Source organism: Neofelis nebulosa, chromosome 1, assembly GCF_028018385.1.
Source record: "Neofelis nebulosa isolate mNeoNeb1 chromosome 1, mNeoNeb1.pri, whole genome shotgun sequence".
NCBI lineage: Eukaryota > Metazoa > Chordata > Mammalia > Carnivora > Felidae > Neofelis > Neofelis nebulosa.
The window spans coordinates 196402019-196427307 of NC_080782.1; the positions used below are offsets into that span (position 1 = coordinate 196402019).

General features: G+C 36.0%; 1 protein-coding gene across 6 annotated transcripts in view; it reads right to left on the bottom strand.

The window, feature by feature from the left end:
* The window catches only part of PIBF1 (progesterone immunomodulatory binding factor 1), a 207329-nt gene that overhangs the window by 120167 nt on the left and 61873 nt on the right, over nt 1–25289 (bottom strand). The window lies entirely within an intron of this gene.

The following is a 25289-nucleotide window of genomic DNA, read 5'->3' on the forward strand; positions in this document are numbered from 1 at the left end:
AGAATTTTAGAAATGATAGGCATCAGAATGTCTGGAGTACCTATGAATAATCTAACTAATAGAAATTCACATTTGGGGTCCCAGTGAATTAAAAGAAAATATCTGAGTTCTAAAAATAGGTAAGTGGATGTCAGTTAAGTTTTGCTGTTTAAAGATGCATTAATTCATTTCCTACTTTTTACAAATATATAGACTTTTCATTTTATTTTACTTTATTTTTTTTATAGACTTTTCATTTTAAAAAGGAAAAAATATTGCCTTTCAGTTTAAAAATCCATGGGATATATATTTTTTAAACTTACAAAAATGCAAGGGAAATCTCAATAGTATAAATTATTAATAATTAAATAGTAAGTTGAAGAAAGGGACCTCCTTCAGAGAGCTTTGTAATAGTGAAGTTTATCCATCTGCATGAAATAGTTTTACCAGATCTGGTGGTCATAGTCTGCCCCTAACCCTTTCTTTACCTTTATGATGCTGAAAGAGAACACAGACACGTCTTACTTTAAAAATCAACCGGATGATGATACTAAATAATAGCTAACACTTACTGAGAACTTAAAATTGCATATTAAACCTCATTTAATTGTATAAAGCACAGAATTATATAATATATAGTTTTTGTTTCTTCTTTCTTTTACAGTAATACACTTTAATGGCAAAAAGGAATTGAGAATATCTTCACATCTAGTAGAATGATTTCTATAGAAAAAGAAACTAAACGATCACATTTCTGGCATATACCATAGAAATACACAAGTTACACACAAACATTTACTAAAACCAGGAAGGGCTAAGAGTTTGCCAAATGAAAAAAGTAAGTAGAACAAAAATAAAATATAAAATAGTCATTATATTATTGAAGCATCCAAGGTCTTATTTAATGAATCTCAAATACAGTAGAGCAAAATTTAATTGCTATACAAAAAAAGCCATTAAAAGTCTAAATGGAGTTAATATAGCTTACCTTAAAGCTATATTTTTTTCTTTTCTTTTTTTTTTTTTTTTTTTACTTTTTTTTAATTTACTTTTGGGACAGAGAGAGACAGAGCATGAACGGGGGAGGGGCAGAGAGAGAGGGAGACACAGAATCGGAAACAGGCTCCAGGCTCCGAGCCATCAGCCCAGAGCCTGACGCGGGGCTCGAACTCACAGACCGCGAGATCGTGACCTGGCTGAAGTCGGACGCTTAACCGACTGCGCCACCCAGGCGCCCCTAAAGCTATATTTTTATGCTGTGTCTTAAAAATGTCCAACACTGTTTCTTTAACCCTTAATGTCACTGCCATGATGTTCTTAAAAAATCTTACTAAAAATCATGTAGGATGACTTTTCATTTATAAGTCATAGATCCTACGGTACAGCATCTGGAATCTCTAAGGTGCTATTTGTTCAAGAGCTGATAATTTGCTTAATGCCATGTTGGAAAGTTAAAAAAGCAAACCAACTTTATAGCATTTTAACAACTCCTAAAATTAGCTGACACCTTATAAAATTCTGGTTGGAAAATGTAAAAATAAAATGTTACTCCTATTGAAGAACCTGAATAAATACTAAGTCAAGTGACTTAAAAGTCAATTTTTTAGTGCAGTGGTTTGAATGGTAGCCCTTGTCCAAGATACATGTCCATGTACTAGTCTGTAGAACTGTGAATATTGTTATTTGAAAAGAGGGTCCTTGTAGATGTGATTAAATTAAGCATCTTGAGAGGAAGACCCTGTCTTGGATTATTTGGGTGGCCCCTACACGCAATTATGTGCATCCTTATAAGACATACAGAGGAGAAGGTAATGTGAAGACAGAGGCAGAGACTGGAGTGAGATGGCCACAAGGCAAGGAAGTCAAGGAACTCCTGGAGCCCTCCAGAAGATGGAAGAAGTAAGGAACAGATTGCTCCTAGAGATTCTGGAGGTTGTATGGCCCTGCAGACACCTATCTGAAGATGTTGTATAACCTCTTTAGATTTGTTACCTCATCTTCAAAATGAGTTGAATGTTTTCAATGATCTCAAAGTTTTTCCCAACTCTAAACTTTTGGGAACTTTCGAAGTGCTAAAAGTAATAAGGCACAGTATAAAAATTGTAATAGTGGGGTGCCTGGAAGGTTCAGTCGGTTAAGCGTCTGACTTCGGCGCAGGTCATGATCTCATGGCTTGTGAGTTTGAGCCCTGTGTTGGGCTGTGCTGACAGCTCAGAGCCTGGAGCTTGCTTCAGATTCTGTATGCCCCTGTCCTCTGCCTCTCCCGCGTGCTCGCTCACTCTCTCTCTCTCTCTCTCTCAAAAATTAACATTAAAAAAATTATAAAAAATCGTAATAGAAAAAAAGGATATTAAAATAGTAACAGACAGGTTGGTCAACTGAGATCTGTCAGAAGATTCACAGGATTGCACAAATACTTATCAAGAGTTGGCAATAATATGTGGGGTGCCTGGGTGGCTCACAAGTCGGTTAAGCATCTGACTTTGGCTCAGGTCATGATCTTGCAGTTTTTGAGTTCAAGCCCCGCGTCGGGCTCTGTGCTGACAGCTCAGAGCCTGAGGCCTGCTTCAGATTCTGTGTCTCCCTTTCTCTTTGCCTCTCCCCCACTCACACTCTGTCTCTGCCTCTCTTTCTAAAAAAACAAAACAAACAAACAAACAAACAAAAAAAAGTTGGCAATATGTAAAATTCTCTAAGAAGTAATTAGCTTTTAGAAGCAGTCATGCAGCTCTAGTTAGCTATATGGCCAAAAATGTGCCAAGCTCCATGTATTATAATAGAAAAAACCTGAATGATTTATAGAAAATAAATAATACTTATTATGTGGGCATTAAAAAAGTTAATACATATAAAACACTAAAATAGTGCTAGGTATAGTAAGAGATTAATACATACTAACTTTATTGTCTGGGATAAATCTTATCTTTTCTTCTTTTAAGTATCATCTATCCATAAAAAGGCTTTCAAACTACAACTGTTTTAGGTAATGTTAAAAGAAGTTTATATAGTAACAAAATTTTTAAAAGCTTAACTATCTGACTTTTATTCAGTGGTAACCATTCTTTTGCTCCTTTAAAACACACACTTCCAATCAATCCTATTTCCTTTTTACTGAAAGAACTTTTCATGATGACTGCAATACTGAAGTATAATTTAGAAGCAGTCTCTAAAACTGGAAGTAATGTTCATCTAAATATGCCTGCCAAGTTTAAAAATGTATTAGGAGTTAAACTGAAACATGTTGAAAATGACTCATTGTGGACCAGAATATACACTGTAGGAAATAAGAGCTCATTTACAAGTGGGAGAAATATACTCACACTTCATCTGTGGTAATTCTCTGGACTTTCCTTCCAGTAAACATCATATTTTAAAATAATCGTGGAAAATATCTTACTTTTAACTGAAGTTTTTATGAGTTGATTTAGTTAGCTGGCATTCCAATTTTTATACATATCTTTTTTTGGACATGGATATATTTACCAAATGTAAATCTATGAATAGTTCCCCCAAAGCAACAGAGCAACAGCCTACAAAAAAAGGGGGGGGGCTATATAAACGTATATACACACTCTCTCTGGTTCAATTCACATACATAATGACCAACTCTGACTCTAGACTTCTAAGAAAGCATCCTAAAAATCGTGTAAACATATAATAATGTGCTTTCCTTCATTTGCAAACATGATGTTATTGATAAGTCACCAGGAGGGCATGTACTTGAGTTCTTTTTGTAGCAGTACTTACATATTTGTACTGATTGTATCTACTCTCTCCACTTTTTACACATATATGAGGCAGCTGGCTAGACTCAGAAAAGGCCACGAAACTCACTAGTCCTTCCACTTTGCCACACCACCAAAGGTCTAGAAGATGAATGAACTTGAAATCTTGGTTTTACTACCAACATTCTCTTTAAGCCAGTTAATGTGCTGAACACTTAAATATATCTTTGTTTGTAACTTTACTGTGGCCTTAAGATGGATTCAGTGAAAAAGTGCTTATGGACTTTTTAAAAAATTTCTGAGCTTTGTTTCTTTATTTCATCAACTATTTATTGATTTCTATTATAATTCATTGTAGTATCTGTTCGGCACCCTTTTACCTAGGAATTTTATCTAGAAACTATTCCTACACATTGTGGGTTTTTTTTTTTTTAATTTAATTAAAATAATTTTTAACATTTATTTTTGAGAGAGAGACACAGAGCATGAGCAGGGGCAGGGGCAGAGAGATAGAAGACACAGACCCGAAGCAGGCTCCAGGCTCTGAGTTGTCAGCACAGACACGGGGCTCGAACCAACGAAAGGTGAGATCATGACCCGAGCTGAAGTAGGACGCTTAACCAACCGAGCCACCCAGGCGCCCCTACACATTGTGTTTTTAAAATGTGACCATCACCCCTGGTAACAATTGAGTCGTCTGGGCATGGACATATAACCCAAACTGGCAAACAGCCAGTATATTCATTGTGTATACATTCTCAAGATCTTGAATTCTTATTTTAAAACAATGTTTGTAATTTTTTTAAATGTTTATTATTTTTGAGAGACAGACAGACAGACAGAGCAAGCAGGGCAGGGGCACAGAGAGAGAGGGAGACCAGAATCCAAAGCAGGTTCCAGGCTCTGAGCTGTCAGCAGAACCCAATAGGGGCTCGAACTCATGAACCATTAGATCATGACCTGAGCTGAAGTTGGACACTTAACTGACTGAACCACCCAGGAGCCCCTAAAACAATTTTCAATAAATTATTTATTGTCCAAGTTTTAGACTGTGTTACTTTTCCCTTTTTATCTTTTTCATCTTTAAACATCCTTAGTCACTTAAGGATGTGATTTTTGACCCAAACTGTATTTCTTTTTATAATAGCATTTCATCACATTTACAATTGTCAGAAAACATACATTCAGTCTTCTGCCATCTTAATAATTTATATATATATGTGTGTGTGTGTATATATATATATATATATATATATATATTTTTTTTTTTTTTTTTTTTTGCTCTTCTGCTGTTTGCTTTGTCATATATCTTTTGTTACAAGGTCTGTGCTTTCTTGTTGCCATAGGAATGTAAGTTCGACTAAAAGAGGGACCCCTTCATCTTGCAGAATATCACAAAAATGCTGTTACAAAATCTTCAATTTTAGAAGTATTCCATTAGCTTAACATTTCAGAGTTCCTTTGAGTTTCTTTAAAAGCAAATTCCTCTTTAGACCATAGGTCCGAGTTTCCTAGCCTTTAATTTTTTGCAAAACTAGCCAACTTACTTACTCCCCTGTTAATCACTGGGAATGGGAGGAGGGACATCAAAATGGGTATGTGACAGGTAAAAGGTGCTCAATTTATTAACTGGATGAAGGTGTGTTTAAATGTAAAATTTGAAAAGACTTACCCACTGGGCTCAGTGTGAAATCTAGGTTTAACCAATCTGATTTAACCAATGACTGGTTAAAAAATAAGTAAAAAGCCTGAAAGCATTTAATCAGTAATGTTCCTCTAGGTTAATCTACTAATCAACATTCTTTGAAACTCATATTTAAACTGCTTTCAATTCATCATTTTTTTACAGTGTCATTGACTTCACATTTTTCCACATGTTGACCAAGATATTCTTCATCTTAATAAAGTGTCTTGTTGAAATTAGAATACCTTCTGTCACTGACATTCTCCTCTAGAGGTTCTAGTAAATACCTCAAAACAAGAGAAGTAAAAGTAGTTTGTCAAGACTTTAACAGTTAACTAACAGTGGCTTCTCCATCTCCTTTTCTAAATGCTATCTTTTTAATAATCTATTTGAGAATGTTTATGGTGAATTCAAGTTTATTGGTAAATAGTTTCTGAAATCTTTCCTCCTCAACCATTCAGAGTGAGGATATTTGCTTATTTCCAGACTTCTGGTACTCAATCTGGTAAGTGTTTGAAGAAGGTAACTAATACTTCTTCAACTTCTTTCATACCTTAGGGTACTAAAGCTTTAGTCTTAATGATAAATGGTAATAACTAATATTTCATTAATACTTAGTTTACAAAGTGTTTTCAAAGACTATTACACAGTGGTGTTTCCTCAACATTCAGAGTTGAGGAAAGGATACATCAGGATCATTCAGGTAACTTTCTAGGAAGTATAAATTCCTGGGCGCTCTCTACAGGGGTATTTATTTACTAAGACTCTTAGGGAGGCAAGGGAATTATGTCTTCTAGAAAAAACAATTCTGTAGGTGATTGTAGATTTGGGAACCACTAATGCAGTAATATAAGGAAGAGCCCCGCACATTCTTTCCAGCATTCAAACTGCCTTCACAATGGGAAATTTTAAGTCAAAATGAATACAGAAAACTCTAATCAGTTGCAATTGATAGTCATTTATTGTGAATTACTTATCAAAGACACTGTGTAGAGGCTTTACTAGAGAAACAGGATGGGGAAGAACAAAATCTCTGACCTCAAAAAAACCCCCAAATACTTCACAGGGAGAGACTAGTAAATAAACACACAACTAAAATATAACGCTAGAAAACTGAGAGAAGAGGCTACAATGTTTCTGAAGATTGCACAGAAGATGTGATCACTGAGTTCAATCTTATCAAATGATTGGTTATCTTCCTAGTAGATGAGTATGATATATGAACAAGGGAAAAGGCCATTCCTAGCAAAGGACACATATAAAGGGATAAGAGAGAAAGCACCATACACTTACAAAACTACAAGAGATCAATTTGTCTTAAGCATGTGGAAGAGAATAAAAAAAAAGATCTGAGTCTGAGAAGATAGGCAGGGTGTCTGTGAATGACTTTAAATGCTAAGCTGTGCAGTCTGGATGGCATCCTGTTGAATGACAGGATCAGAGTTCTCAGTTTTAGAACAATTACTCTGGAAGAGTGAGTGATGAAACAGAGAGGACTAAACTGAAAGCAGAGACAGTTCAGAGACTATCATAAATAGTTAAAGCAGGGAAAATACAGACTTAACTAAAGCAGTGGCACCTGGGATTAAGAGGAGGGGAATGATTAGATATATTTAGAAAGGAAAATAATATGACATTTGCTTAGCTTAAATGTCAGAGGCGTTTCTTGACTATCCTCTCATGGTATACCCTGCCCAGTCCATTATTCTCCCTCACACGATCTATCTAGTTCATAACAATCATGAAAACATAATAATAATTAGTATCTAACTGCTTGTTTATTTTTTTGTCTTCCTCAAATGGATTCTCACTAGGGCAATCTCCAGTTTACTTACTAATATATACTAGCATCCACCATGGTGAGTGGCACATTCTAGTTATCAATAAATATTCATTGGCTGAATAGATGGGGTGGGGTGAGGGGAAAACAAAGTAGTTGTGAATCACCAGTTTTCTTGTTCAAGTGCCTGGGTAAATGATGATGTTAGTCAGAATGCAAAATTATGGGAGGAGGAACAGGTTTGGACAAGAGGATTAACTGAGTGGGGAGAGACGGAGCAACCAATTAGGAGTTTACTGTACACAATTTCAACATGACACCGACGCTGATCCAGTATAGTGGCAAACAGGAGGGAAGAGGATTTCAGAGATACCACAGGGGCAAAATGTAGTGGGGGCAGAATGACAAATGATTACACATAGCAGCAAGGGGGAAGGTCTACTGTTCTAAAGGTTCAAGCAGAAATGGCTTCAAAATGGTGGTACAATTATGGAACTGAAGTCAGTTGAAGCAATTTTTTGTTTTGGGAGGAATGAATCTGGGAGGGAGCGGAGTCTGTTTCAAAAATACTGAGTTTGAAGTTCCAGAAAGACATTCAGATCAAAATGTACAGAGCTAGCTGGACATCCAAGACACAAAAATGGTATAGTTTGATCTTAAAATCACTGTTGGTCATTTCCTGAAGTTACAGTTTGAATAGATGAGCTCTCACAAAGAAGATATATATGGTTGACCCCTGAACAATGAATGTGGAGGTTTGGGGTGCTGACTGCCCCATACCACTGAAAATCTGTGTGTAACTTTTGACTCCCCCAAAACTTAAGGAGTTGCTTACTATTGACTGGAAGCCTTAACTATGACATGTAACAGTTGACTCATGCACAGTCTGTATGTTATATGTGTTCTATAGTGCATTCTTACAATGAAGCTAGAGAAAAGCAAATGTTATTAAGAAAAAAATGAGGGGGCACCTGGGTGGCTCAATGGGGTTAACCATCTGCCTTGATTTCAGCTCTGGTCACGATATCACAGGTTCAGGGGTTTCAGTCTTGCATCAGACTCTACGCTGACAGTGCAGAGCCTGGTTGGGATTCTCTCCCTCCCTCTCTGTCCCTCCTGTGCTCACGTGCATGCTTACTTGCTCCCTCTCTCTCAAAGTAAATAAATATTAAAAAAGAAAAAAAGAAAATCATTAGAAAGACAAAATACATTTAAATAGTACTGGACTATATTTACTGAAAAAAATCTGCACATAAGTGGATCTGTGTAGTTCAAACTTGTGTTGTTCAAAGGCCATGTGTATGTGTGTATACATATACTGACAAAAATGGATAAAAGTATTGCTATCAGTGTTGTGTTGCATTTGATAAGTGTACTGTGGTTATGTAAGAGAACATTCTTATTCCTAGGAAATAAACTGTGAAGAAGTAACAGTAAATAATGCAATCAGTCTATTAAATTATTCAGAAAAAAATTGTGTGTGTGTGTGTGTGTGTGTGTGTGTATGGGTAGGGGGAGAGAGAGAGAGAGAGAGAGAATAAGAAAGATACATGTAGCAAAATGTTAAAAAGGGGTCAATCTGGATAAAAGATATGCAGTTGACCATTGAACAATGCAGGGGTCAGGGGAACCCACTGCCTGTGCAGTTGAAAATTTGCATATAACTTTTGACTCCCCAGAAACTTAAGTACTAATAGCCTACCACTGACTGGAAACCTTACCAATAACAGTTGACTAACACATATTCTGCATTTTATATGTATTCCATATACTGCATTCTTACAATAGATCTAGAGAAAAGAAAATGTTACTAAAAATATCTTACAATATGGGAATGCAAGCTGGTGCAGCCACTCTGGAAAACAGTATGGAGGTTCCTCAAAAAACTAAAAATAGAACTACTCTACGGCCCAGCAATTGCACTACTAGGCATTTATCCAAGGGATATAGATGTGCTGTTTCAAAGGGACACACGCACCCCCATGTTTATAGCAGCTCTATCAACAATAGTCAAAGTATGGAAAGAGCCCAAATGTCCATCAATGGATAAATGGATAAAGATGTGGTATATATATACAATGGAGAATTACTCGGCAATCAAAAAGAATGAAATCTTGCCATTTGCAACTACATGGATGGAACTGGAGGGTATTATGCTAAGTGAAATTAGTCAGAGAAAGACAAAAATCATATGACCTCACTCATATGAGGACTTTAAGAGACAAAACAGATGAACATAAGGGAAGGGCAACAAAAATAATATAAAAACAGGGAGGGGACAAAACAGAAGAGACTCATAAATATGGAGAACAAACTGAGGGTTACTAGAGGGGTTGTGGGAGGGGGGATGGGCTAAATGGGTAAGGAGCATTAAGGAATCTACTCCTGAAATCATTGTTGCACTATGTGCTAACTAATTTGGATGTAAATTTAAAAAAATAAAAATAAAATTTAAAAAAATCTTACAATAGAGCTAGAGAAAAGAAAATGTTACTAAAAACATCGTAAGAAAGAGAAAATACATTTACAGTACTATACTGTAATTTCTCAGAAAACATCAGCATATAAGTTGACTCGTGCAGTTCAAACCCATGTCGTTCAAGGGTCAACTGTACAGGACTTCCCTGTCCCATTCTTGGAGCTTTTGTGCCATGTATGAAATTTGAAATAAGAAGCTGAAAAAGGATATGAATCAAGATAGACTGTGAGAGCACAGTGTTGATTTTATAAGATAAAAAGGGAATCGATGCTCTGGAAGTGACATTCAGTTATTCAGGATTGAGAAGAGGTTTATGTTGGCAGGTACGGAAACAGTGTTTCCCTACATCAATTGTTCCATCTACACAATAAAATATGCTGATAATTCTAGTCCATTCATGTATAAAGATGTTCTGTCCCACAAAATTTCAGGTAAAAACGCTGGCATTCATTATTAATTCTCCTGATAGAGAGTACATATCCCTTTTACCACAGATGCCCCCAGTTCTTTTTTTTTTAAGAAAAAGGACTGATGGAAAATAATACCAAATTGCTCAGTGTGTCTGTATGTATTTTGACTTGCCACACAAAAATATTCAATATATGTTCTTTTGAGGTGAAGAATAGGCATGTCATTTTAGAACCAGTACCTTCTAAGCCCAATTATAAGCAATTAATTATCCGTGAGTGGCTAAAGGACTCTCTAGGCTACTGTTTCCGGTGGGACAAGGAATTTCAGATCAGACCAATACTTACTAAAGAAAAAGGAAGACAGATTGTACATGGCGTAAAATAAAATTCACACATTGTGATATGAATATGAGAGTATCTTACCAGTTCCTTTCAGAGTCTTTTGTCCAGAGTAAAAAGGAATACATATTTCTCATCTCAACAATAAATTTCTTAATGCTTTCGTAAACACTATAATAGTACTAATACTGAAACCTTTACTGGGAAAAAAACAGAATCACTTAAGATGTAATGAGTACTGCTTGAGATATAATTCTATGCAAGTGGACGAATATATGTCGAATGGTATAGCAGCTTAGAAGCGAAGAAAAATTTTAGGACGACACAGGGCTAGACTATTTCAATATAAACAAAGAAAACATATGGGCAAATAGAACACTACAAAGAATAAGAGAAATTAAGTAGTAAAGAAAAATTTTTAATTCTGGAAGATCATTAGAGAGGTCCACTAATGAGAGTTTTGCAAATTATCAAGCAAAAAAAAAAAAAAAAAAAATCAAATACTAAAAAATTTCATTTAAAAAGTAGTAATTTATTGTATTCTTTCTTTCATAAAGAAGTATGACAAAAGAATAACTTAATTTAGGATTGAGAATTAGGAATTTCTTCATTCAAATAATACGTATGATGTGAATTACTTTGTGTAATCATGACCTAAGAGTAATATGAATGAAGTTATCATAATTTATTAAGAGAATCAGAGTTTAAGTACAATACCATAGCTTTTATTTCAAATCTTAGTATCTTCCCTTCATTAAATTTATTTTGCAAATGCCACAAACATTTACTTGCCTGCTGAAGCCAGTAGCAGATTAAAAGGCAGATAAACAAAGAAAAAACAATATACGAGTATGAAAAAAGGTAAAATGAGGTAGGCATGTCAAAACTGTTCTACTCTTGGGGAGATAGCACTGAATGGAAATTCAGGATTTCTGTATAGAAATTTCTGTATAGAAATATTTCTGTATACAGAAATACAAGCTTCTGTATCAAGCTTTAAACTAGCCTAGTATGGCATAAAAATCACTAAGTCTATGTATCAGATCTCCTATTCTCTCTTATTTTTATCTTCTATGAGTAAAAAAATAAGAACAAAATCTACCTATTACCAGAGAAATTGTAGGGACTGAAAATAATTTCAAGGAATACTCATTTAAAAATACTTATGGACTGAAAATGATTCCAAATTTATTTCAAAATATGGAATATATATATTTAAAACAGTTAAAACAACCATAACTGAAAAAAAATACTGTTAAAATTAATTCTGGATTGCAAGCTTTCCCTTTACATTCATATACAGACTTCTCTGTAGGCTCCCAAAGTAAACAGTCTGTTCAACTTATTCTACTATTCACACTGAGTTTTAAAATTTACCCATTTTGGCAGAAAGAATCCTCAGAATGTGTGCAGATTCAGAAGCAACAAAACATGAGATAATAACGACTTATGTACATGAAAACTGGGTATTTGTTACTTATTATTAAACCAGTGAACTTGAATTGCTAGACACATAGGTCTTTTATATGCCTGAGAAAAGTACATTCTTTTATAGAAAACTGAAGTAAAAAGGCTTTTTTTCATTCATCTTTGAAAGTAGCATACTACTTCCTTACATTTTTCGTTATAATAACAAAAGTCATGTAACCCTGAAAGGAAGAATTTGATAAAAACTTTTAACATAAATGAAGTTGAGGCTAATTATATTTGACTAGAAAATTGTGTATAGGCATGCCTGAAGCCTTAATTAAGCATGACTCAGGGAAATCACAATCCATCTAAGGATTGAAACACATTTACTCCAATTTTGATACAAAGGGAGTCAGAATCACATTTTTTTTTTTTTTAAAGTAGTCTCCATACCCAGCATGGAGCCCAACATGGGGCTTGGACTCACGACCCCGAGATTAAGACCTGAGCTGAGATCAAGAGTCAGATGTGTGGGGGCACTTGGTTAGCTCAGTCGGTTAAGTGTCTGACTTTGGCTCAGGTCATGATCTCATGGCTTGTGGGTTGGAGCCCTGCATCGGCCTCTGTGCTGACAGCTCAGAGCCTGGAGCCTGCTTCCGATTCTGTGTCTCCCTCTCTCTCTCTGCCCCTCCCCCACTCATGCCCTCTCTCTCTCTCTCTCTCTCTCAAAAATAAACATTAAAAAAAATTAAAAAAAAAAAAAAAAGAGTCAGATGTGTAACCAACTGAGGCACCCAGGCACCCCAGAATCACATATTTGAGTACTAAAAGCTCAACCTCTGAAAAATAAAACAAAAAAATTATTCCTTGGGTTTCACTATATACAAAAAAATATATTCTCAAAATATATAGGCGTTCAAATATTTCTAAGCAATTTACACTCAAAAGAATTTGTGGATATTAAACAAAATGTGTGTGTGTGTGTGTATATATGTGTCCTTTTCAAATAATAGGCCTAAACACTAGGTTTTTATTTTGAAAAAAATAGGAACTGCAGATTTTAAAAATAATACTCTCAAAAATAGCGTGGGTTTACCATTCCTTTTGTAAGGTAACAAAACCAGTGTATTAACTCTTTTGAGTTGTCACAGATAATTTCAAGATCCAAAGAGACTCCAAATTCATCAAGTTACCCACTTGATGTCTCAATCCTCACGAGCATATTCCTACTGAACATCTGGCCAGTTGATGCCTAAACAGCTGGATGGACAATATATTAGATGCTAAGAGATTTTTAAAAATACTATTAGAAAGTTTATTTTTACTCTTTCTTGTAATATTTACCCAGTGGTCCCAATTCTACTACCTTAGGTCTTACCAAGTAGAGCAACCAAGATCATTCACATGAGAACTTTCCAAATACTTGTAGTCAGTTTTAACATAGCACTAAAAGGACTTTAAAAAATCTTTACACCATTTTGGTCATTTTCTTCTTAAACCCTTGGGTTTAAAGCTTGGGTGCCCAGATTCCAGCATGATTCTATAGATAAGGGAATCACAGACCACATCCTAGATATAAGCGGTGGGTCTTTCATATATGGCTTTTATGACCTTGAGATATGATCCTCCAGATATAGACATACCTTGGAGATATCATGGGTTCAGCTCCAGACCACTGCAATAATGTATCATTTTAAAGCAAGCCAAGTGAAACTTTTGGTTCTCCAGTGCATATAAAATTATTTTTATACTATACTGTAGCCTATTAAGTATGCAATAGCATTGTCTAAAAAACACAATGTACATACCTTAATTAAAAAATACCTTATTGCTAACCATCATCTGAGCTTTTACTGACTAGTAATCTTTTGCTGGTGGAAGGTCTTGCTCAAAGTTGATGGCTGCTGACTGATCAGGCTGGTAGTTGCTGAAGGTTGAGGTGCCTGTGGCAATTTCTTAGAAAAAGGTAAGTTGGCTGCACTGATTGGCTCTGCCTTTCACGAACGATTTCTCTGTAGTATGTGATGCTGCTGGATACCATTTCACCCACAGAATTTCTTTCAAAATTGGAGTCAGTCCTTTCAAACTCCACCATTGCTTTATCAGGTAAGTTTATGTAATATTCTGAAATCTTTGTTAATGTTTACAATCATCACAGCATCTTTGGCAGGAGCAGACTCCATCTGAAGAATCCACCTCTTTGATGAGCTCTAAAAACAACTCATCCCCGAGTTTTACCACAAGACTGCAGCAATTCAGTCACATCTTCAGGTTCCACTTCTAATTCTAGTTCTCTTGCTATTTCATCACTGAAATGACTTCTGCCAGTCAAGTCGTGAACACCTCTAGGTCATCCACGCCAGATGGAATCAACTTCTTCCAAATTCCTGTGAATGTAGATATTCTGACCGCTTCCCATGAATGAATGATGAATGTTCCTAATGGCATCTAGAATAATGAACCCTTTCCAGGTTTTCAATTTACTTTACCCAGATCCATCAGAGGAACCACTACCTATGGCAGCTTTTCAAAATGCATTTCTCTTTATTTTATTTTTTGAGAGAAAGAGAGGAAGTGTGTGTACAAGCTGGGGAGGGACAGAGGCTTAGAGAAAAAGAGAATCTTAAGCGGGCTCCACACTTAGCACGAAGCCAGATGTGAGGCTTGATCTCATGACCTGAGCCAAAATAAGAGTCAGATGCTTGGGGCGCCTGGGTGGCTCCGTTGGTTGGGCATCCGACTTCAGCTCAGGTCATGATCTCACGGTCCATGGGTTTGAGCCCCACGTCGGGCTCTGTGCTGACAGCTGAGAGCCTGGAGCCTGCTTTGGATTCGTGTCTCTCTCTCTCTCTGCCCCTCCCCTGTTCATACTCTGTCTCTCTCTCTAAAAAATAAATATTTAAAAAAATTTAAAAAAAGACACTTAACCAACTGAGTCACCCAGGCACCCCTACAAAATGTATTTCTTTTTTTTAGATTTATTTATTTTTGAGAGAGAGAGAGAGAGAGAAAGAGAGAGACAGAGCATAAGCAGGGGAGGGACAGAGACACAGAACTCAAAATGGGCTCCAGGCTCCACACTGTCAGCACAGAGCCTGACGCGGGGCTCGAACCCAAGAACCGTGAGATCATGACCTGAGCTGAGTTGGACACTTAACCGACCGAGCCACCCAGGCACCCCACAAAATGTTTTTCCTAAAAAAGATGGCTTGAAAGTCAAAACGACTCCTTCATCCATGGGCTACAGAATGTATGCTATGTTAGCAGGCATGAGAACAACATTAATCTCATTGTATATCTCCATCAAAGCTCTTGGGTGGCCAGGTGCACTGTCAATGAGCAATAATATTTTGAAAGCAATCTTTTTTTTTGAGCAATAAGTTTCAACAGTGGGCTTAGAAGAGTCAGTAAACCATACTGTAAGTAGATGTGCTGTTATCCAGGCTTTGTTGTTACATGTATAGATCACAAAAGAGTACATTTAGTGTATAATTCTTAAGGACCTCAGGATTTTAGGAATGGTAAATGAATACTGGCTTCAACTTAAAGTCACTAGCTGCGAGAGTCAGCCTATCCTTTGAGGCCAGGCATTGACTTCTCCTCTCTAGCTATGAAAGTGCTACATGGCATCTTCTTCCAAAAGAAGGCTGTATCATTTATACCAAAAATCTGTTGTTAGTGTAGCCACCTTCATTAATGATCTTACCCAGATCTTCCGTACAACTTGCTGTAGTGTCTATATCAGTACCTACTGCTTCATCTTGCACTTTTATGTTGTGGAGACAGTTGCTTTCCTTGAACCTCATGAACCAATCTCTGCTAGCTCTGCTAACTACAAACTTTTCTTCTGCAGCTTTCTCACCTCTTCTAGGCTTCATAGAATTGAAGATAGGGCCTTGATCTGGATCAGCTTTGGCTTAGGAAAATGTTATGGTTGGTTTTATCTATCCAAGACCATTCAAACTATCTCTATAACAGCAATAAGGTTGTCCCCCCTCCCCCCCCCCCGCTTTTCTTTAATCATTTGTGTGTTCACTGGAGTAACATTTTTAATTTCCTTTAAGAACTTTTCCTTTGCATTCACAACTTGGCTAACTGTCTGGTACAAGAGACCTAACTTTCAACCTGTCTCAGCCTTAGACATACCTTCCTCACTAAGCTTACTCATTTCTAGCTTTTGATCTAAACTGAGAGAAATACAACTGTCTTCCTTTCACTCGAATGCTTGCAGGGCATTACAGGGTTATCCACTGGACTAATTCCAGTGTTGTTGTGTCTTAAGGAGTAGGGAGGTATATACTACCCACTACCTATATATGTAGGTAGTGAAATAGAGGTAAGTAATCTCCCTGATAAAGAGTTGAAAGTAATGGCCATAAAGATGATCACCAAACTTGGGAGAAGAATGGATTAGTAATACAGGGAGAACTTCAACAAAGAGAAAACATAAGAATATACCAATCAGAGTTGACGAATACAATAACTAAAATGAAAAACATAAGAGGGAATCAACAGCCGATTAAGATGATACAGAGAAACAGAAGACAAGTGGTACAAATCACTCTATCAGAACAGAAAAACAAAAAAGAATTAAAAAAATGGGGATAATTTAAGGGACTTCTGGGGACTATATCAAGTGTACTAACATTTTAACATTTTGCATTATAGGGGTCCCAGAAGGAGAAAAGACAGAAAGGTGCAGAAAACTTACTGGAAGAAATAATGTTTGAAAACATTCCTAACCTGGGGAAGGAAACAAACATCCAAGTCCATGAAGCACAGAGAGTCCAAAACAAGATGAACCCGGAGATCCACACCAAGACACATTATAATTAAAATGTCAAACATTAAAGATAAAGACATAATCTTTTTTTTATTTTTAATTTTATTTTTAGTTCTTTAAAGTTTATTTATTTTGAGAGAGAGAGATAGAAAGCATACACACATGGGGGAGGGGCAGAGAGAGAGAGAGAGAGGGAGAGAGGGAGAGAGAGAATCTCAAAATGATGGCACGGAGCCTGATGCAGGGCTCAATCCCATGAACCATGAAATCATGACCCAAGAGGAAATCAAGTTAGACGCTCAACTGACTGAGCCACCCAGGCGGATAAAGAGATAATCTTAAAAGTAACAAGAGAAAAACAACTAGTTATGTACCAGGGAACCCCCATGACACTATCAGCTGATTTTTCAGCAAAAACTTTGCAGGCCAGAAGGGAGTGACATGACATATTCAAAGTGTTGAAAGGAAAAAACTTACAATCAAGAATACCCAGCAAGGTTATCATTCAGAATCAAAGGAGAGTTTTCCAGACAAGCGAAGCTAAGGTAGTTCAACACCACTAAATCAGCCTTTCAAGAAATGAGGAGACTTCTTTAGGTAGAGAAGAAAAAAGTTATAACTAGAAATAAAGTATATGAAAGAAAAAATTGCACTAACAGAGGCAATTGTAGTTATTAAGTTATTATATATAGTTATTATAATATAGGTATTATATAATACATATAATATATAATATTTAATATATAATATAGTCATAAAATATAATGTAAGTTATTATAATATAGTTATTAAGAGGCAAGCAGTTATCAAGCTAATATGAATGTTAAAAAGAAGTGAAATCAAGTACATCTCTAATAATTAGTTAAGGAATATACAAAATAAAAAGATGTAAAATATGACATCAAAATATAAAACATGGTAGGGGACAGAGTAAAAATATGCTTTTAGAATGCATTTGAACTTAAGCAAACACTGACTGAAAATAGACTATGAGAGAGAGAGAGAGAGAGAGAGAGAGAGATGGTAACCACAAACCAAAACCCTGTAATAGCAAGAAAAATAAAGCGAAAGGAATACAAACATAACACCAAACAAAAGCATCAAACCATAAAGAAGAGGAAGAAAAGAAGAAAGAAACAGAGTAACTACAAAAACAGCCAGAAACCAATGAGCAAACTGGCCATAAGTACGTACCTACCAATAATTTCTTTAAATGTAAATAGACCTAGTTCTACAATCAAAAGACAAGGGGGGTGGCTGATGGATAAAAAACAGACAAAACCAAGGCCCATCTGTATGCTGCCTATATGAGACTCACTTTAGATCTAAAGATACATATCAACTGAAAGTGAAAGGATGGAAAAAGATATTCCATACAAATGGAAACAAAAGCTGGGTAGCAATACTTACATTAGATAAAATAGACTTTATTCTTTTTAAAGTTTATTTATTTTGAGAGAGAGAGAGAGAGAGAGAGAGAGAGAGAGAGAGAGAATGAACAGGGGGAGGGGCAGAGAGAGGGACAGACAATCCCAAGCAGGCTCGATGCTAAGCAGAGCCTGACGTGGGGTTCGATCTCATGACTGCAGGATCACAACCTGAGGCAGTATCCAGAGTGGATGCCCAAACTGACTGAGCCACCCAAGGACGCCCTCACCGTTTTTAGACAAAATAGACTTTAAAACAAACTGTAACAGGACACCTGGGTGGCTCAGGCGGTTGAGTCTCTGACTTCGGCTCAGGTCATGATCTCATGGTTCGTGAGTTCGAGCCTCACATTGGGCTCACTGCTGTCAGTGCAGAGCCTGCTCTGAATCCTCTGTCCTTGTTTCTCTCTCTGCCCCTCCCCTGCTCTCTCTCTCTCAAAAATGAACATTACAAAAAACTAACAAAAGAAAAAGAAGAGAATCATACAAGGATAAATGGGTCAATCTAACAAGGGGATATATTTGTAATATTTATGTGCCCTATAATAGGAGGCATCTAAATATATAAACAGACATAAATATCAATACACATAAAGGAAGAAATTGACCGCAATATAATAATAGTGGAACACTTTAATGCTATCTATCAATGAATAGATCAGACAGTAAATCCAGACAGCAAGGAAATACTGGCCTTAAACAATATAGTAGACCACATGGACTTTACAAAACTAGAAATCAACTTTAGGAAGAAAACAAGAAAAACCACAAATATGTGGAAACTAAACAATATGCTATTAAAGAACCAAAGGGTCAACAAAAATATCAAAGAAAAGACAAAAAAAATTCCGTGAGACAAATGAAAATGGGAAAACCACGTTCCAAAACTTGTAAGATACAGCAAAAGCAGTTCTCAGGGGGAAGTTCATACCAAAATAGGCTTACCTCAATAAACAACAAAAACGTCAAATAAACAATTTAACTTTACACTTGAATATACTAGAAAAGTAAGAACAAGCAATGGCCAAAGTTCAAGAAGGAAGTAAATAATAAGGATCAGAGTGAAGATAAATGAAAGAGAGGCAAAAAAAAAGAAAGAAAGAAAGAAAGAAAGAAAGAAAGAAAGAAAGAAAGAAAGAAAGAAAGAAAGAAAAAAAGAAAAAAAATCAATGGGAGCACTTGGGTGGCTCAGTTGGTTAAAGCATCTGATTCTTGATTTCAGGTCATGATCTCACAGTTTGTGGATTTTCTCTCTCCCTCTCTCTTTGCCTTTCCCCTGCTCATGTGTACTCACTCTCAAACATTTAAAAGAAAATTAAAAAAAGAAAAAAAAATCAATGAAACCAAGAGTTGGTTCTTTTAAAAGATAAACTAAATGGACAAACCCTTAGGCAAGACTCATCAAGAAACACAGAAAGAGGGCCCAAATAAATAAAATAAAAAATGAAAGACAACTTACAACCAATGCCACAAAAATACAAAGGCTCACAAGACTACTATGAACAGTAATACACTAACAAATTGGACAGCTTAGAAGAAATAAATTCCTAAAAACATACTATTTCCAAGATTAAATCATGAAGAAACAGAAAATCTAATAGACCGATTACTTACTAGTAACGAAACTGAATTAGTAAAAAACAAAAACAAAAACACAAAACTCCTAATGAACAGGAGTCCAGGGCCTCTTAGATAAATTCTACCAAACATTTAAAAGAGTTAATACCTATTCTTCTCAAATTATGTCAGGAAATTGAAGATGCTTTCAAACTTATTTTATCAGGTCAGTATTACCCTGATACCAAAACCAGACAAACACACCACTAAAGAAAGCAAATTACAGGTTAATATTCCTAATGAACACAGATGTAAAAATCCTCAACAAAATATTAGCAAACCAGGGGCGCCTGGGTAGCTTGGTTAGCTATGCATCTGACTCTTGATTTTGGCATAGGTCATGATCTCATGGTGATGAGATTGAGCCCTGTATCAGGCTCCACGCTGGGATTCTTTCTGTCCCTCTCCCTCTGCCCCTTCTTGCTTGTGTGTACTCTTTCTCAAAAAAAAAAAAAAAAAAAAAAAAAAGGATCATATACCATGAACAAGTAGGATTTATTCCAGGGATGCAAAGATGGTTCAACATCCACAAATCAACCAACGTGATATGCCACATCAACAGAATGAGGAATAAAAAATCATATGATCATTTCAATAGATGCAGAAAAAGCATTCGACAAAATTCAACATCAATTGATGATAAAAACTCTCAACAGAGTGAATATAGAGGGAACATACCTCAATATAATAAAGGCCATATATGACAAACCCACAGCTAATATACTCAGGTAAAAAGTTAAAAGCATTTTCTCTAAAATCAGGAATAAGACAAGGATTCTTATTCTCAGCACTTTTATTCAACATAGTATTGGAAGTCCTAGCCACAGCAATTAAAGAAATAAAACTCATCCAAACTGGAAAGGAAGAAGCAAAACTGTCACTATTTGCAGATGACATGATATTATATACAGAACACCCCAAAGACTCCACCAAACTATTATAATTAATAAATGAATTCAGTAAAGTTGCAGGATACAATATTAATACATAGAAATTTGTTGCATTTCTGTACACTAGTAACAAACTATCAGAGACAGAAATTAAGAAAACAATCCTATTTACAACTGCATCAAAAAGAATAAACTATCTAGGAATAAACTTAACCAAGGGGTTAAAGACCTACATTCTAAAACTCTGACACATTGATGAAAGAAACTGAAAACAAATAAATGGAAAGATATACAATGTTCATGAATTAGAAGAATTAATATTGGTAATTTGTCTATACTACCCAAGGCAATCTACAGATTCAATGCAATCACTATCAAAATATCAAGGGTATTTTTCACAGAAGTAGAACAAATTATACTAAAATCTGTATGGAACCACAAAGGACCCTGAATACACAAAGCAAAATTGAGAAATAAGAACAAAGCTGGAGGTATCACAACCATATTTCAAACTATACTATAAGTCTATAGTAATCAAAAAGTATTGTACTGGCACAAAAACAGGCACACAGATCAATGGAACAGACTAGAGAGACCAGAAATAAACCCATGCTTACATGGTCAATTAATCTATGACAGAGAAGGCAAGGATATATAGTGAGGAAAAAAAGAGTCTCTTAGTAAATGGTATTGGGAAAACTGGAAAGCCACATGCAAAAGAATGAAACTGGACTGCTTTGTTACACCATACACAAAAAATAAACTCAAAATAGATTAAAGACTTAAATGTAAGACCTGAAACCATACATCCTAGAAGGAAGCATAGGTAATAAGTTCTTTGACACTGATCTTAGGAATATTATTTTGGATCTGTCCCCTCAGACACAAGCAACAAAAAGCAAAACTAAAAAAAAAAAAAAAAAAGGAACTACATCAAACTAGAAAAGTTTTTACACAGCAAAGAAAATGATCAACAAAACAAAAAGGCAACATAGTGAATGCAAGCAGATATTTGCAAATGATATATATAAAAAGGGGTTAATATCCATATATAAAAAGAACTCCTACAACTCAATATTAAGAAAACAATCCGATTAAAAAACAGGCAGAGGACCTGAATAGACATTTTCCAAAGACATACAGATGGCGAACAGGCACATGAAAAGATGTTCATCATCACTAACCAGGGAAATGCAAATCAAAACCACAAAGAGGTTTCACCTAACAGCTGTCAGAATGGCTATTATTGAAAAAACAAGAAATAACAAATGCTGGTGAGGATGTAGAGAAAAGGGAACTCTTGTGCACTGTCGGTAGCAATGTAAATCGATATAGCAACTATGGGAAATAGTACGGAGGTTCCTTTAAAAATTAAAAACAGAACTACCATACCATATGATCCAGTAATTCCACTTCTGGTTATTTGTCCACAGAAAACAAAAGCACTAATTTGAAAAGATACAGGCACTCCTATGTTCATTGCAGCATCTTTTACAATAGCCAAAATATGGAAGCAACCCAAGTGTCCAAGAGGGGTAAATGGATAAAGAAGATGTGATGTGTATGCGTGTGAGTGTACATGTATGTAGGTATGTGTACACACACACACAACAGAATATCAGTCATGAGAATGAAATCTCGTGACTTACAGCCTAGAGTGAATTATGGTAAGTGAAATAAATCAAGAAAAATACCTTATTTCACTCACATGTGGAATCTAAGAAGCAAAACAAACAAACAAGAAACAGGAATAGACTCAGCTGCAGAGAATAAACTGATGGTTGCCAGAACAGAGGGAGGGTAGAGGGATGGATGAAACAGGCAAGGGGGATTAAGAGGTACAATCTTCCAGTTATAAAACAAATAATACACAGAGATGTAATGTACAGCATCAGGAATGTAGTCAACAACATTTTAAAACCTTTACATGGTGACAGATGGTAACTAGACTTATTGTAGTGATCATTTCGTAATGTACATAAATACCAAATCACTATGTTTTATACCTGAAACTAATACAATATAGTATGCCAATTAAACCTCAATAAAAAAATGAGCTGTTCTAGTTTATTCAAAATTCTAGTGGAAAATGATTTTGAAAGATCAACTTTTAAATAGCAAAATTTCAGTAAACAGAACTGAACTAATTATTTTATAATAACAGCAAACATTTCTGTATTACTACTTATATGCAAGACACTGTTCTACATGCTTTACAAACATTTAAATAATTGAATTCAATTATTCAAAAGATACCTTTAAGTACTAAAGCATCCTATGGCCTTTAGGATAAATACCAGTTGTTAGTATATGGACAAATAAGGATTTTAGAGTGCCAGAATCTAGGACATAACAGAGCTTAGTATAAATATATAATAGCCAAGTATAATGGGGCGCCTGGGTGGCTCAGTCAGTTCAGCATCCGACTTTGGCTCAGGTCATGATCTTGCAGTCCGTGAGTTCGAGCCCCACATTGGGCTCTGTGCTGACAGCTCAGAGCTTGGAGCCTCCTTCTGTTTCTGTGTCTCCCTCTCTCTTTGCCCCTCCCCCATTTGCGCTCTCTTTCTGCCTTTCAAAAATGAATAAATGTTAAAAAAAAAAAACAGCCAAGTAAAAAAAATTCTTTTTAATGTTTATTTATCTTTGAGAGAGAGAGAGACAGCGTGACCAGGGGAGGGGCAGAGAGAGAGATGGAGACACAGAATCCGAAGCAGGCTCTAGGCTCTGAGCTGACAGCACAAAGCCTGATGCAGGGCTTGAACTCGCAAACCACGAGATCATGACCTGAGCCGAAGTCAGATGCCCAACTGACTGAGACACCCAGGTCCCCCTACCAGTTTTAAGGTCAGATTTACTACTATTCTCTTTTCTCCAAATTCACAAAAACATACCAAAGCTAGTAAGTTATGAAATTCTGCCTGAATATAAGTTCTGGTTTACTAGTTAAAATCTTATGCTTTCTTGGGGCATCTAGGTGGCTCAGCCAGTTAAGTGTCTGACTCTTGATTTTGGCTCAGGTCATGATCTCATGGTCATGGGATTGAGCCTTTCATCAGGCTCCATGTGAATGTGGAGCCTGCTTGGGATTCTCTCTCTCCTGCTCTGTCTGCCCCTCCCCCACTCGTGCACTGGTGCGCTATCTGTCAAAATAAATAAATAAACATTAAAAAAAAATCTTACACTTCCTTTTCAAGTTTGTTAGTTTGGGGGCACCTGGATGGCTCACTCAGTTAAGCGTCCGACTTGGCTCAGGTCATGAACTCACAGCTTGTGGGTTCGAGCCCCACGTTGGGCTCTGTCCTGACAGCTCAGAGCCTGGAGCCTGCTTCATATTCTGTCTCTGTCTCTCCCTCTGCCCCTCCCCTGCTTGTGCACTCTTGCTCTCTCTCAAATATAAATAACCATTAAAAAAAATAGAGTTTGTTAGTTTGTCCACAAATATTATTCTAGAGCCATTCCTAAATACGTCACGTTCAAAACATCAACAAAGAGACAAATCTTTTATGTAAACCATATAGTTTTGTAAATGGAAAGATTATACATAATAAAAGATTTTAAGGTTATAACAGCACTCCAATAAAAACAGCTGACTTAGAAATTTATTTTAATATAAAATGTTCAGATTTAGATACACTTCCACATTACAGAAAAGATTTCTCTAATATTGTATTTACTAATGTATCATGTTTATAAAGTTGATTTGAATTCAGAAGTTTAATAATTTGAGTCATTCTAAAAGATTTTGGTCATAGGTTAATTATATGAAGAGTTGCCTCAATTTTTAGTTTCATGTATTGCTAAAATCACAGATGAATCTGCAGGTCTTCATTTAACACAATTAAAAGCTCCATTCAGTTATTTTCTAAGTTTATCAGTATATGAAAGGTATATGTACTTGATGTACTATTCTACTAACTTTTCTGTCTGAAATTATTTTCAAAATAAAAACTTTTTTTAAAAAGGTAACCATTCTATTTGCATGTAGTCAAACCACTGAAAGTCTAGGCTGTTCAATGAGGCAATGATATTTACCTTAATACTCATCAGTGATTTTCCTATTAACTAGACTATTAAAAATAATATACTTTTCTATTGATAAATTAAAGACAAATCATTTTCTCTCTTCCCCTTCCTCCAACACACATAAACCAGAACATGCAGATTTTTAAGAAATGAACTGGGGAGTACATAATGAACTTAATTTTGGAGTTAAGTTCAATAGTTTCTTTTGTTTTTTAACGTTTATTAATTTTCTTGCGAAACAGTGCAAGTAGGGGAGGGGCAGAGAGAGAGGGAGACACAGAATCCAAAGCAGGCTCCAGGGCTCTGAGCTGCCAGCACAGAGCCTGACGCAGGGCTCGAACCCACGAACCATGACATCATGGCCTAAGCTGAAATTAGATGCTTAACCAACTGAACCATCCAGGCACCCCTCAGTAAGTTCTTTGAAAGTAAAACATCCAGCTACTTTATGACTAGCAATTCCAGTGTTAGAGAAAATTTATCTAAGACAAATAAAAACATATGCCCAAAAGACTTTATAGAAAATTTCACAGCAACTTCATTCATGATAGCTCCAAAATGGAAACAACCTAAATGTCCATTGACAGGTGAGTGAATAAACAAACTGTGGTACATTTCTACCCAGCAACAGTAAGGAATGAACTACTGATACAACAACAAAATAGATGAAAATATAATGTGGCGTGAAAGAAGCTAGACACAAAAGATTACATCGTGTGCAATTCCATTTATTTTCAATCCAG